Genomic DNA, 14,833 nt, shown 5'->3' with positions numbered 1-14,833 from the left:
GTAACCACATGTCTCAGAAATGAAAGTATTGCTGAGGGGAAGAAGGTGTGCATCAGGCCCTCCAAACCTGGAGGTGGGTCTCAGGAAAGTCACCCTTGTGACAATGGCGCTACAAAGATGGGCTTGTCCAAATGTCTCCAAGCCTAGGTTTCTCTATCCACAAAATGGGAAAAAGAAAGTCTGCCTGACAGGATTAGATGATAATACCAGGATTTAAAAAAAAACAGTCCCTGGGGGCTTCCCTGGTGGCGCAGTGGTTGAGAGTCCGCCTGCCGATGCAGGGGACGCGGGTTCGTGCCCTGGTCCGGGAGGATCCCACATGCCGCGGAGCAGCTGGGCCCGTGAGCCGTGGCCACTGAGCCTGCGCGTCCGGAGCCTGTGCTCCGCAACGGGAGAGGCCACAACAGTGAGAGGCCCACGTACCGAAAAAAAAAAAAAAAGAAAAAACAGTCCCTGGGCCAGGACTTGGCATACAGTAGATGTTCAACATATGTTTTAAGCCATTTATAGGACACACATGTTGCACTTGTATTTGTCAATAGTTCGGGCCACCCAGTTTTGTGCGGCCACACCGCGACCACCTAAATGTGTCACCTGCTTATTAGGGTACAGCCTCACTAATTAGGCTCCACGCTGGAAAACTAATTAGGCCTGGGTCTCATCTGTATGAATTTATGTCACTTGTCCCTGGAAGCACCTGGCTTCCCCATCGATGTGCCCAAGTTCACATCGAAGAGTCTTTCTTCTCATGACTCACCTCACGTAGCTTCATTATTTATGTACAAGTCGGAGATGATCTTTGGCCTTTTAAAATTACATTTATTTTTATTGTCTTCTGTAATCCTATCATATTTTCAATTACCCACTCATTCATCTGGAAGCAGATTTTCCCCCTTTGGCAGAAAAAAAACAGGTAATTGTATGAAGTAGCTCAAAGGTTTCTGTTCCAATCAGAATCATTTGGTTCAGTGTCTGTCCTGTGGTTTCTCAGAGAATTTAGAGAAGAAAGGTAATTTCTTAGTTAACAAAAGATACCCACTTTCCCCCCTTCTTTGTCAGTTACATACACAGTGACTCAAAATAATTTGAAACCATATATTATTATTTTTGCCACAGCTTTGAATAGTAGCAGGAAATAGTCTTTATAACATAAGTGCTTGAATCAGCTACTTTATTCTTTCAGGATTACAATTAAATCCCCTACTTCAAATCTAGAAAACCAGCCCCCGCCTCTTTTAGACTCTGTTATTTTAAAGCTTTTCAGTGATTTTTATTCATTTGTTTTGTTTTTCCAATTCATCTACTCATCCAAGGCAACAATGGGGTGGTGAAATGTTCATTCTAAAATATTTTTCAAAGAGAATCAGCATTCTGGTCATTAATTAGACAGTCTCTATAAGCTGAGCTGGTGTTGAGTTTCCAATGACTGCTTCCCAAGAAAGCAGATACAGGCCTTGACTGTTTGAGAACAGCTTGGCTGAGGTCCGAGAAACCAACATGGGAGGAGGGAGGTTTGGGAAGTTCTCAAAGAAAGGAAGGCATCACAATTGAAATGCTAAGGCTACAGTTTGGAAACAAGACCTGAGCAAAAGGCATTTCCCCCTTGTTCTTTTCTATATCCTGAGCTTGTTGCCTGAGCATATAGATGCTTCTTGGGTTTTTGTTCAAGATGGAGAGTTGGAGGGACAGGGATTCCAAACGAATCCCATTGCCATAGTGAACACAGAACTTTCCTTTGCCAATCTGCCGTACTCGATTATAGATGAATAATATAGGACAAAGAGGGGATGCTACACTCCCAAGGCAGTCAGTGGCAGCGCTAGGCCTAACACACACATCTTCTGCCCATGGAGCAGTGCTCTGGGTGCTGGACAGGCTACTGTCTGTCCTAGTGTGCTGAGTCATGGGACTTGGGCTCAGGTCAGAGGAGGTGACTGAAGATAACATCTTCCTCCGCTCTTTCTTTTTCTTCCACCTTTAGAATAAATGGGGGTGGTGAGGATAGCAGAGTCATGGGGGAAGAGAGTCAGCGAGGCCCACTCCTCACTGCTGAACAAAAACCTACAGGGAGGCAGGAAGCTGGGGATGCCAGCTGCTCAGAAAAGGGACATGGGGCCAAAGAATAAGCAGTATCAAAGCCAGAAGTAGAAACCGGAGCAGCCAGGACAGAAGAGCCATCCCCAAAGTGTCAAATCATAAAGGATTCATTCAGCCACTCCCGAGGCCTCTACTATAGGCAAAAGAGATATGGTGACAAAGAAGATGCCTTCGGGGAGCTCACAGTCTACTGAAGGAATCAGAGAAGTGCATGGAAAACTACAGTGTATGTAGTAAGTGTTGGGGTAGAGCAGTGGTTTCCATCCTTGGCTACACTTGAGAATCACCTGAGAGCTTTTTAAAAAAAAAAAAAATACTTGGGTTCTACCCAGGCCAGTTGAACGTAAATCTTGATGATGCTGAGTTAACTTTTTAGTTTTCAAATCTACCTGTGTGATTCTGATACGTATTAGGGTTGACCATCTTTGCAATAGAGGGAAGCCCAGGGTAATATGGGGACCATTGTCTCAAACTGGGATGATCATAGCCATTGAATAACCTAGAGAGCATCATGAAAATAGATTTCAGGATCCCATAAAGACCTACTAAATCAGGATTGCCAGAGGCTGGAGACCTGGAATCTCTCTTTTGGAAAAGCTTTTAAGATGGTTCAGATGACCAGGTGGGTCTAGGAATCACTCCGTTAAATTAGCTCCATCCAATAGAAATAGAATGTGAGCCATATGTGTAATTCCACATTCTCTAGTAGCCACATTAAAAAAGGTAAAAAGAAGTAAGTAAAATCGATTTTAATATTTTATTTAACACAGTGTATTCAAAATGTTATTATTTCATCGTGTGTATGGTCAGGCCACCCAAGATGGCTGTCCTCTTGCTCTCTGTACATCCCCTGCTTGACCAGTTCCTGCCTCGCCTACACCCTACTCCCATGACTGACCTTCCCTCTTCATCATAGAGCCTAATCAGTGACTGCCTACATACTTGCCCCCAGCCCCAGCTAGTGATTGTTCTGATCTTTAGATCAGAACATCTCCACTATGATGGCTTATCAAAGGGATGATGAGGGGTTTCCCTGGTAACCGACAAGCCAACCTGATGTCAGTTCCCCTATAACTGGTAATCTCCCTCAGCAGCAAAGACTGCTGCCACATCCTGCCTGCCATCTGCCATCCACAGTGGCGTGTCGCTCCCGGACCCTTTTGCTTCAGATGTGTAAGATCCCCTATCTATTAAATCGTTGATGTTTCTGTCACTGACTCTGGGCTCTTTCCTAGGTCTTGAGGCAGGGCAATTAATTACAGGGTTTTCAGGCCTGCGGGGTGTAGCCCAACGCCATGGGGTTAAGAAAAAAAAAGCAAAAAATTGCTTATTCCTTTACCTTTTTCTTCATACTCGGTTTTTGAAGTCTGGTGTGTTTTTGACACTTAGAGCTCCAGATTACACTGCCCACTTGCCAAAGGCAGGACTGTATGTGGTTCATCTCTGCATCTCTAATACCTAGTGCCAGGCCTCATCTAGCAGAGGCATTGCTTTGGGACCTGGTCCAGGGTCTCTGAATTCCAAACAACAGAACCTATGTGAACAGAGGCATAGAGGCATAGAACAATATGATGGGGGGCAGGGGGGAGATGGTGTAGAAAAGGAGAAGCAGGTTGCACAGGAAATGAGGCTGGGGAGGGAGGCAGGACCCAGCCCCAGAAAGGGAAGGTCTTGAGGACATCTTAAGGAACTTTGGGTCTCCTCAGCTGTGGTCGATGCCTCTTCTCTTGCCCTGGGTAGTTTTCTGTCTCATGAGCCTACCACCAGGCTTTTTTTGTTTTCTCCAATATCATTACAATTTATTATTTTTAAAGTCATGAGATAGTCAATGGACTTTTCAAAGTGATAAATGCAAACTTCCAGTCTTTGGGGTTATTTTGAAATTCTAGGTCTTGACACATTGTCAATTCAAAACCATGGTTTGAATAGAAAAACAGATGACTAGACAAAGCTTATTTTTTCCCACGTTGTTCATTCAGTTGATCAATGTGTGCAGACCTACACCCCTTCGTTTCCTTAAAGGTGTCTGTGTCCTAATCCCCAGGATCTGTGAACATGTTATGTGACGTGGCAAAGGGGAAATAAGGTTGCAGATGGAATTAAGGTCGCTAGTGAGCTGACTCTGAGATGGGGAGATGATCCCGGATTAGCAGGTGGGCCTACTATAATCACAAGGGTCCTCAAAAGTGTAAGAGGGTGGCAGAAGAGGGAGAACAAGAAAGATGACAGCATGCATAAGACTCGGCCTGATAGAGCTGGCTGCGAAATGGACCACCAGGCTTTAAAAGTAAATGTAAAGGACTTCCAATTCACTCAATTATCTTTTTTTTTTCCTGGGAGATCAGAGCTCAGGGCCTCCAGGACATAGTATGAGGTTTACTGGTTTATTGAGACATGCCTCTGGGCAGGGTGACTAAGTAGGCTTCTTTTTGTTTGGAACCAGAGCAGTAATTAGGGGAGACTTTGCTGACTTTGAGAATCTGGTGAGCATATGCTTTTGCAGTTTCATTTCAACTTCAGATTTTGTCAGGGTCCTTAGAAGCCTCACTGTGGGCGCATTAGATACATTTTAAGACAATAATAAAACTGGTTTGAATTATCCCATCTGTTAGAATCCTTTCGCAGAAATCTGTCCTGTTTTCTTGGCACTAGCAGACTGATCAAGTGTGTTATGGGATTTGTCGCTGGCTCCCATCAAGTTCCGAGACCAACTGTTCACATCCAGGGTCTTGGTGATGTATTTTGTGGCGTAGTGGCACGTGGAACAATTAGTTGCAGGGCCGAAGCACAGTAGGAGAGACTGCTGTAAAAATCAGTCTAGAGTGGTACTGATGCTTGGTGATCAAAGGTGGATTGACCCAACCATTTGCCAAGGGAAGTCCAGTCTAGAAGGCAAAGCACACAGCTGATGAAGCAGCTACTGAACTTCAGGTTGCCAAGCCATGCTGCAAAGGACCCTAGATTTTACAGTAGTATCTGAGGGGAGTCAGGGGAAGCTTGAGTCTTCTCACTCCTAAGTCGAGTAGAGCAGATGCATTTTTATCAGTTTTATCTTTTAGACTTCATCACAAGATTGCATTTAAAATTAATAAAAGGGCTCCACTACATCCCCCAAAAGCTTAGAAAAACACTATGTAGACAACAGATAGCATGATGGCAAAGCGTTTTCATCAAGAATATCCAACAATGTATAATAGTAGAATCCCCTTAAGACAATAGATTCTGCAATGGTAACTTCAGGCAACTAAGTAGGTAGCACCAGGGATCTAGAACATTCATTAGCTCATGATTCATTCATTCATCCATTCATTCCACAAATACTTACTTTTCATCTCTTAAGACCTAGATACAATGCTAGGCACTGGGAGTACAGCTGTGAATAAAGTAGTTGTGTTCTCTGCCCTTGTGTTATTTATATTATTGCAGGGGAGACAGACAATAAACATGAAGACAAATAAAGAAACACAATTAGTATGGATTGAGGTTGGAAAATTAATGTGGCGACAGAAATAATGAGGGAGGACTGCTACTTTAGAAAGAACTGTTGGAAAGTCTTCGCTTAGGAAGTGCCCTTCAGCTGAACCCTAAAGGATGTAAGAAGCCAGCTCTGCCGAGAGCCTGGGGAACAGCATTCCAGGCAGAGAGCACCATGGGTGCGAGCACCTGTTGGAGAAGTGGAGAGAACTGGGTAAGGTCTGAACAGACTATTTGTATAAGGTGAGATGGAACACAGAGAGGAGCCAGGTCATACAAGGCCTCACTGGCCAAGGCTTTCTGTAAACACAATGAGAAGCCATTGAGAAGTTTGGAGAAGGGAGTTGTATTATCTCATTTACATTTTTCAAAAGCTCTTTCCTTCGGCCCATGGCATTGGGCCAGAACAAGGGCAAGCAGAGGCTTTTCCTAGAGACTAGTGTAGGCAGGTTACCAAGCCAGAGACTCTGGAAATGAGGAACACAACAGGATTCCCATTCTTAGGACCAGGACCCCAGGCAAAGCACAAGGAAAAGTCTGCACTAGGGTGAGCTCTCCATCACAAGGCAGAGGGGCTTGATGCCCAGGGTCAGATATGGCTGGACCCGCATCAGGCCCCTACCTCGGGGCAGAATTGCTCCCATAGCCTGGAGCAGGGTTGAGCTGAGGTCAACTTGTTTGAAGCCCTGAGGTCAACTTGTAGACCTCACCTGCAGAGCGAGCTGGTGGCCAGCCCAGCATTTGGAGCCAAGTGGTGCAACATGCTTTAGTCCACCTGGAGAGTGACTCCATGCTGGCAGCCAACAGACTCACAGCAAATCCACTTTCCCCAGAAATTACATCCACATTTTTGCAATTTGCTGTGTATTGATTTTCTCTGAGGGTCCTCTTGTTGAGTTATTTAACTGCCACCATTGCAAAGGGCAGCAAGTAATTTTCAGAGCAGACCCATTTCTTCTGAGAAACTCCAAACCAGGCCAGTCCTATAATTTCATTTCAGAGCACTCCTGGGTGATTATACTATCCAAATCTGCAGAATGAATGGTTCAACCATGAGGACAGAGAGAAGATTCCATCTTCTTCTCAGTCTCAAAATAATATATCGTGTGGGAGTAAAGTAACAATGGAGAGGTCCCTAGGAGAAAAGGAAATAAAGACTGAGGCATTCTTTATGTTTCCACTTCGAGGCAAAGATGGGCTGGCTGGTCTCCTCAGTATTTACGATAGAGTTGGCTCTTCTGATTTTATGTTGGAATTCCTCAAATCCCTTGACATTGCTCAAAGGGGTCATATGAAGCCTTAGAATCATTTCTTGAAGCTACATTTGATCTGGTGCTCTTTTGAAGAAAATGACCACTTCTTAACTCCCTGTTTCATACCATATATAAAATCCCACCCACCAGAGGATCTACTGAAATTCCTATTCTCTCCCCTTTTAAACTGGTAATGAGTTTTTGTTGTTGTTGCCGTTATTGTACATGCATTCTTTTTCACTTTGGCTGCCAGGAAGCTGAAAGATAGATAGATAGATAGATAGATAGATAGATAGATAGATAGATAGATAGATAGATACATGATAGATATTATTTGAAACTCAGTCATAACCATCATATGACCCTTATGGTTTGTGTATATATAATTTTAAACTATATTATGAATATTCTATTTCTGTTTTCTATTTATACTCACATATTCCTGGCCCCAATTATTTACCCTCATTCTGTTTAATTTATTTTACTGTAAATGTTTTAAGTCATCCAAAAAAATTTTTTTTGGAAAGCAATAGGATGTAAAAAATAATTAAACCTTCCTGCCTTCATTTAGAAAATATTATGCCAGGTGTCACAGGGGCATACATTCTATATAAGAAGCTACAGATCCTGAATGAGAAGCATAATGAATGCTGAGTTTCAACACAAGGAGGGAAATCTGACTTCTGAAATATGATTTAGAGAATAGGACTATAATGTAGATTGGGCAGAGAATGGGAGTACCACGTTGACAAGATATAAACATGTTAGGAGGGGGCGAGAGTGTGGTGATATGTGTCATTGTATTCTAGACCTTTGGAAATTTCACTAAGCTCTGGGGCAAAAGCGTTTTGATATCATGAAAGAGATCTCTGGAGCCAGGCAGCCTGGGTTAGAACGTCGGCTTCCTCCCTTATAAATTGTGTATAAATTTTTGGCAAGTTATTGGACATCTCAGGGTCTCAGTTTCCTTATCTGTCAAATGGGGATAATGGTAGATATTGCCCAATGCTGTTATTATGAGGATGAAATGAGTTAATACACATAAAGTGATAATGACAGTGAGTGGTACCTAGTAAACACTCAGTAAATGTTTACTGCTCTTACTGTTGTTATTATTCTCTTGATTGGCAGTATACACGTTGTCTTATTTCCCACCCCCCAACTATATGAAGAGGACATTTTTATTCCCTCATTAAAAATGAGGCTCAGAGAAGTTAAGCAAGTTGCCCAAATGCCAGAGTCAGGTCCTTGGAGTCCAGCACTGGGCTGTTTGACTCGAATGGCCATACTGCTCCCCCCTCTGATATACCTAACAAAATCCAATAAGATGGAGTCAACAGAAAACCTCTTATGGAGGTAGGTTGAAAACGGATAGAAGCAAGTTACAGTACTGATTCTTTCATTCAGAAATTACCTATGAGTACCTTACTTTGGACCAGTTATACTGCAAACAGTATAGCCTTGTAGGCTCTGCCCTCAGGTGACTTCTAGACTAACAGAAAAGAAGAATAAACCAAAATAGAGTACAATACGGAAAATGCCAGATCAAGGTACATACAATGGCATAGAGAAGAAAGTGATGGGGCATCTAATCCAACCTACTGGGGTCGGATCTGGAAGGATGACTGTTAGTCCAGAATACTTTCCACTACCCTACCCTAACAGCCCTTCTTTCTTTCTTTATTTTTTAAATTGTATTTATTTATTTTTGGCTGCACTGGGTCCTCGTTGCTATCCGCGGGCTTTCTATAGTTGCGGTGAGCGGGGACTACTCTTCGTTGCGGTGCATAGGCTTCTCATTGTGGTGACTTCTCTTGTTGCAGAGCACGGGCTCTAGGAGCACGGGCTTCAGTAGTTGTGGTACGTGGGTTCAGTAGTTGTGGCTTGCGGGCTCTAGAGCGCAGGCTCAGTAGTTGTGGTGCACGGGATTAGTTGCTCTGCGGCATGTGGGATCTTCCCGGACCAGGGCTCGAATCCTTGTCCCCTGCATTGGCAGGCGGATTCTTAACCACTGTGCCACCAGGAAAGCCCCCCAGCCCTTCTTCAGAGAAGCTGTGTTTTGCAAAAAGACCACAGAACAATTATTCTGCCCTAAGAATCTCCACCCCCAACACACTAGCCCTCCTCCCCCCCACCCCATCCGTAGCCCAGAGAAGCAAACCTACCTGCTGAAGGGCAATGTTACCTGGACCCCCACTGATACTCAGGTTAAACCTAGATGGCTCAACACGTAAATTACTAGGAATTTGCAAGCCTGTTGTTAAACAGCCATTATTAAAAACTAAATTGGGGGCTTCCCTGGTGGCGCAGTGGTTGAGAGTCCGCCTGCCGATGCAGGGGACACGGGTTCGTGCCCCGGTCCGGGAAGATCCCACATGCCGCAGAGCGGCTGGGCCCGTGAGCCATGGCTGCTGAGCCTGCGCGTCCGGAGCCTGTGCTCCACAACGGGAGAGGCCACAACAGTGAGAGGCCCGTGCACCACCCAGAAAAAAAAAAAAAAAATTAATTAGATGAAACTATACTTAAATAAATTATATTGAAAACAAAGGTAATTAATACTCAAAACACATCACTTCTTTGTTATTTTACTACATTTTATGACTATCTATGCACTTGAGGTTATTTACGTCAATTGTATGCATCTGGTGGGAAAGTCGTAACATGGGAGCTTCTGCAGACCCCTTCCCAGTTCCACATTTAGTGACATCACATTGGTAGCATGGAACCAGCCATGGTGGGATTATGTGCACAGCAGGAATAAGCAAATGCTATAGATCAGGGCTTTATTTTTCCACCTAGAGCTGGTTAAGCATTTACCCCTGCCTCGCTGGCTGTCAGCCCACCTTTTCCTCCCTACCCCCCACTCCCTTTAACAGCCACTTCATTTCTTTCCCCTTTAATTTGTTCACTCCAGCTCCCTGTTTGATCTATACTTCCATATTTCAACCTTCTTGTTTTCCTGATCACATCGCTCCTCCTTCCCTCCTTCCTCATATAGAACTTCTTTTGGCCTAGAACATTTTCTGCCTTGTCCTGGGAGTTGATTTGCCGATGTATGAACTTCCTTTGATGTAAGGGAGTCTCCCATCACCTAGCTTACTAGGTTTGGAGGGATTGCTTGGCAGTATTGCTGACTGCTGTCATGGTGTGGGCATCTAGTGATAGAGGTCAATGAAAGATCCCCTGGTCATCAAGAAACAGTGGGAGCCTAGCTTGAGCCTGGACCCCAGGTCCCTGCCTTTGCTGTTTCCTGTTACCAAGACACTTTCTATGGCACTCTTTAGTGCTTTTTAATGCCTTCCTTGAATTATTTAATTGGATAACAGCACACTAAACATTTGAAAAGAATTCAAGCACAAGCTGACAGGCTCTCTCTTAATGAACATTCTGTATGTCATTGTTTGCCAAGAAAGTCATTCAATGGATAGAAATCAGAATACCTATTTTTCTCATGCTCTTCACAATACAACTGCTTTCTTTTTTTTTTTTTTTTTTTTTTTTTTGCGGTACGCGGGCCTCTCACTGCTGTGGCGTCTCCCGTTGCGGAGCACAGGCTCCGGACGCGCAGGCTCAGCGGCCATGGCTCACGGGCCCAGCCACTCCGCGGCATGCGGGATCCTCCCGGACCAGGGCACGAACCCATGTCTCCTGCGTCAGCAGGTGGACTCTCAACCACTGCGCCACCAGGGAAGCCCTACAAATGCTTTTTTCCACAAGTAATATTTCTGTCTCTCTCCGTCAAGTCATGGTGGACTCTTTTTCCAAGCATAGAAGAAGTTAGCTGAATGGCTCTCCACGTATACTATATTTAATTTCTTGCCATTGCATTCTGTCATGTATTAAAGAGTGCAAGATCCCACTGAGTTCCATTATAAGCTAAATTCCCACACATCCTTTCCCCTAAATGTGCTGATGGCATATGTTCTGTCCGTAAAATCCATGTTGGTTCATGTGCCCAACGTGATGACAGGCAGCATGGATCCTGGAGGGAACTGGTCACCTATATGTCACAATTTACATATGGCAACATAGAGAGGGTAGAAAAAATAGGAACACAGACCCCAAATCTCTTCCTTTAGCACAAAAGAAAGCTGAGACCCAGAGAGGCTGATATAGCAAATGTTGCACAGTGATTTTTTTTTGAAAGTAAATTTTAATAGTCATACATTTAGCCTTGTAGCATTCAATATTGTGTTGCTTTCCTAGCAATCTGTGCCAAAATATTTGTACATATCCCACTATTATATACATCTCAGGGTATAGTATCATAGATTTATTCTAGATTTTCTACCAGTATATGAATGCTTTAATGATATGAGGGGCTGTGTTAATTACTCATCGCTTCCCTAGCAAGTGACAAAGTTCATGGCATAAAATAGATGCTCTATACAGTCATATGTCTAATAAGCACTTAATAAGTGTGTATTGAATGAGTAGATAGTTGTGTATCTGTTTCCCAGAAAAAGACATGGGAAAGGGAACTAGAGATGCCCAAACATTGATCTGTAGAAATGTTTTTATCTCTCTGTGAATGAACAACAAGGAGGAGTGAGAGTACAATCACAAATGCAGCTTATAATTCTTTATTTGGTGATTGGATTTTACAGGGGAGCAGGATAAATTCCAGAGTCAGTCTGTCCGGGTTTGCTATTAAGCCCATGCATTTTTAAGATTGTTTTATCTTTCTGATAAATTGAACTTTTCAATTATTTCTATGAGCTGCCTCTCTGTCTCTGGTAATATTGTTTGTCTTGAAGTCTGCTGTATCAGATGTTAGTACAGTCACACCAAGTTCCTTATGCATTGTATATCTTTTTTCCATTCTTCCACTTTGCACTTGTCTGAATCATTCTACATAAAGTGCATTTTTTTTAGTGACAAATAATTGTGTCTTGCCTCATTATCTAGTCAGACAATCTTTGTTTTTTACATGGTATTTAATCTAGTTGTATTTAATGTAAATAAGGTAGAGTTGGATTTAAATTTATCATCTTGGTATTTGTTCTCTATTGTTCTATCTATGTTCTGTTTCTCCTAGGCTGACTTCCTTTTGGTTAACCAAGTACTCTTTTAATACTTCATTTTATCTCTTCTATTAACTTTGTCTGTACTTTTTTGTGTTAATTTTTAGAGCTTGCTGTAGAAATTACCTATGCACCTTGACTTATCTCATGCTACTTTCAAATATTATACTATTTGTATGATACTGTTTTGTCAATAACGTAACAACTTACAACTGAATAATTCTATTCACCTACCTTGTCCTTTGTGCTCTTCATCATATATTTTACTTCTGCATATGTTATAGAACCTACAGTATGTTCTCATTATTTTTCATTTATGATGTCAGTAGTTCTTTAAAGAAGTATGTGTGTGTATATTTTTAATATGTCACCTATCTAACCTGCAGAACTTTCTTTAGCACTACTTGTAGTGTGATTCTACTGACTACAAGTTGTCTCTGTTTATATTTATCTTAAAATGTATTTATTTTGATTCATTTTTGAAAAATATTTTTACTGGATATAGAATTTTAGGTTGATAGTAATTTTTTTGTCTTTAAGTACTTTAAAGTTTTCCATTGCCTTCTGATCTCTCCTGGTTCCCTTGTGAGGTCTGCTGTTAATCTTATTATGCTTCCCTTGCATATAATGTGGTGCTTTGTTTTTGTTCCCACCTGTTGCTTTTAAGATTTTTCTCTTTATCTGGTTTTCAAGACTAGAAAGACTTGAAGTCTTTTTAGAAAAAAGACTACACCTAAGAGATTACACCTAAGACTGCCTAGGTGTAGTTTTCTTTGTATTTATTTTACTTGGGATTCACCGAGCTTCTTGGACCAATGGTTTCTCTTTTTAAAAAATCAAATTTAGAAAATGTTTCAGCTAATAATTCTTCACTTTTTTTCCTGTCTCATTCTCTCCCACAGAAATTATAAATTGAGCTTTGGGAGGCAGGAACTTTATCTTTCTTATTTACCACCGTTTCTACAATAGTAGATGGTTAGCAAATATTTTCTGATTAGTCAGCAAATCACTTGAGTTATAGAATTCTGGCCCATTTGGTTTTCCCTCAGACTTAAGATGCTTTAGAAGTTTTCCCAGGTTCTCCTGGTACAAGCTTGATGATTAATTTGGCACAAAAGTTAAATAAAAATAAATTTGAAGAACCATAGACTTTATTGGATAAATTCTGAAGAGCTCAAAACCTAATTTTCTGCTAGGAAGTCCAATCTGACAGTATTCTTTAGTGCAGCCCTCTCAAATACTCCAGGCTTTGATTTGTACAGTTTCCAAAATCTTACAAAATAAACAAATTTCCTAGGAGGCCTTTCCAAGCTTTTTAGATATAAATAATCCCTAACACGCTAGGTAAGATCAAAGTGATTGTTTTTCTCTTTCTAAAAATGTTATTGGAAACATTTTAATCAATATATTTCTGTGTTTATGGTTTAAACAATTAGCTGTATGAAATAGCCTTCAATGAAATACAGTAGTCCCTTTTCCCATCTGCCCCCCATCCCCAGGTTTTACTCCTCCAATGCAACAAATTACTTTTTTTTTTCTAGTATATATTTTCATGTGCCTTAGTATTACGCTCATACTATTTATTTTTGGTTGGACATTTTATTAATTATCTATTTACATTTGTTTTTGTTGTTGAAGATTTAGTTTTCATCCATCACCATTTCCACTCCATCTCTTCTATCCTCTCAATAAATGTATTTCACGATTTTGAGTTACACCAATAGTTAGCTTTACATTATTATAACTGTGTTGCAACTATCATCTACCTCAGAGCCGATTTTTGTATCATGACTGTATTCCCTTTCTCTTACAAATTCTTCTTTTTTCTACAGTTAATATTTGCCTCCTTTTTCCATTTGTTTACCTTTCTGTGTCTATCTCTTTTTTTTTCAAATATTTCAACAGATCTCTCAAGTACTTAATAATTTTTCCAAATAATTGCGTGCAGTTCCAAATTATCCTTCAGCTCTTCTGATCTCCTGTTGACCTCACTTCTGCAACCCTCCATTCTCCTGCTCCAGTATGGACCAGTTGATTACTGGTCAGTGCCTGGCTGTTGTTCTGGAATTTCCCATTACCACTCTTCTCTGCAGGATTTTCTGTTTCCTTGATTCTATATATTCCTGTTTCTTGGTATACTGCTCTCACTAGGCAGATGCACATATTTCTGTATCTTTTTAGGTTCGTATGCACAGCAAGTAAAGTTTTTGAGTCCTTGAATGTTTGGACATTTCTTTATTTTTAAAAAAATTTTTTTGGCTGCGTTGGGTCTTTGTTGCTGCGTGTGGGTTTTCTGTAGTTGGGGCTACTCTTCATTGCGGTGCACGGGCTTCTCCTTGTGGTGGCTTCTCTTGTTGCAGAGCATGGGCTGTAGGTGCGTGGGCTCAGTAGTTGTGGCTCATGGGCTCTAGAGTGCAGGCTCAGTAGTTGTGGTGCACGGGCTTAGTTGTTCTGTGGCATGTGGGATCTTCCCAGACCAGGGATCAAACCCGTGTCCCCTGCATTGACAGGCAGATTCTCAACCACTGCACCACCAGGAAAGTATTTAGACATTTCTTTATTCTACCTTTATTGATGATTTGGCTGGGTATAGACTTTGGGTTGAAAATCATTTCCTCTAAGTATTGCTTCATTGACTCCCAGCATTTGGTGTTGCTTTCCACACCCAAGGCCATTTTCATTCCATCTGCTTTATAGTGAGCAACTTTTATCTGATTAGTTGGTTAGTTTTTGCTCGTTTTGTTTTGTTGTTTATCTCTGTTAAGTTTTTAAGTTCTACTCCTTACTACTATTATTCTGAAATTTAACAGTAATATGCTTTGGTGTAAGTCTTTTTTTTCCCCTCAACTCATTGTATTGGATACTCATTGGGTACTTTTAATTTAGAAACTCATGTCTTTAATTCTGGGAAATTTCCTACATAATTGTGTGGATCACTCTTGCTCTACGTTTTCTCTCTCTCCTCTCATGACCCCCCCACCAAGA

At 41.6% G+C, this 14,833-nt stretch overlaps 1 protein-coding gene across 2 annotated transcripts in view; it reads left to right on the top strand.

Annotated features, from left to right (window-relative positions):
* DAB1 (DAB adaptor protein 1) overlaps positions 1 to 14,833 on the top strand; it is a 1,170,471-nt gene that overhangs the window by 644,518 nt on the left and 511,120 nt on the right. The gene's annotated exons all lie outside the window — the stretch shown is intronic.

Source organism: Pseudorca crassidens, chromosome 2 (assembly GCF_039906515.1).
Source record: "Pseudorca crassidens isolate mPseCra1 chromosome 2, mPseCra1.hap1, whole genome shotgun sequence".
NCBI lineage: Eukaryota > Metazoa > Chordata > Mammalia > Artiodactyla > Delphinidae > Pseudorca > Pseudorca crassidens.
The sequence above is the reverse complement of the archived record's forward strand: the minus strand, read 5'-3'. Positions and strand labels throughout refer to the sequence as shown.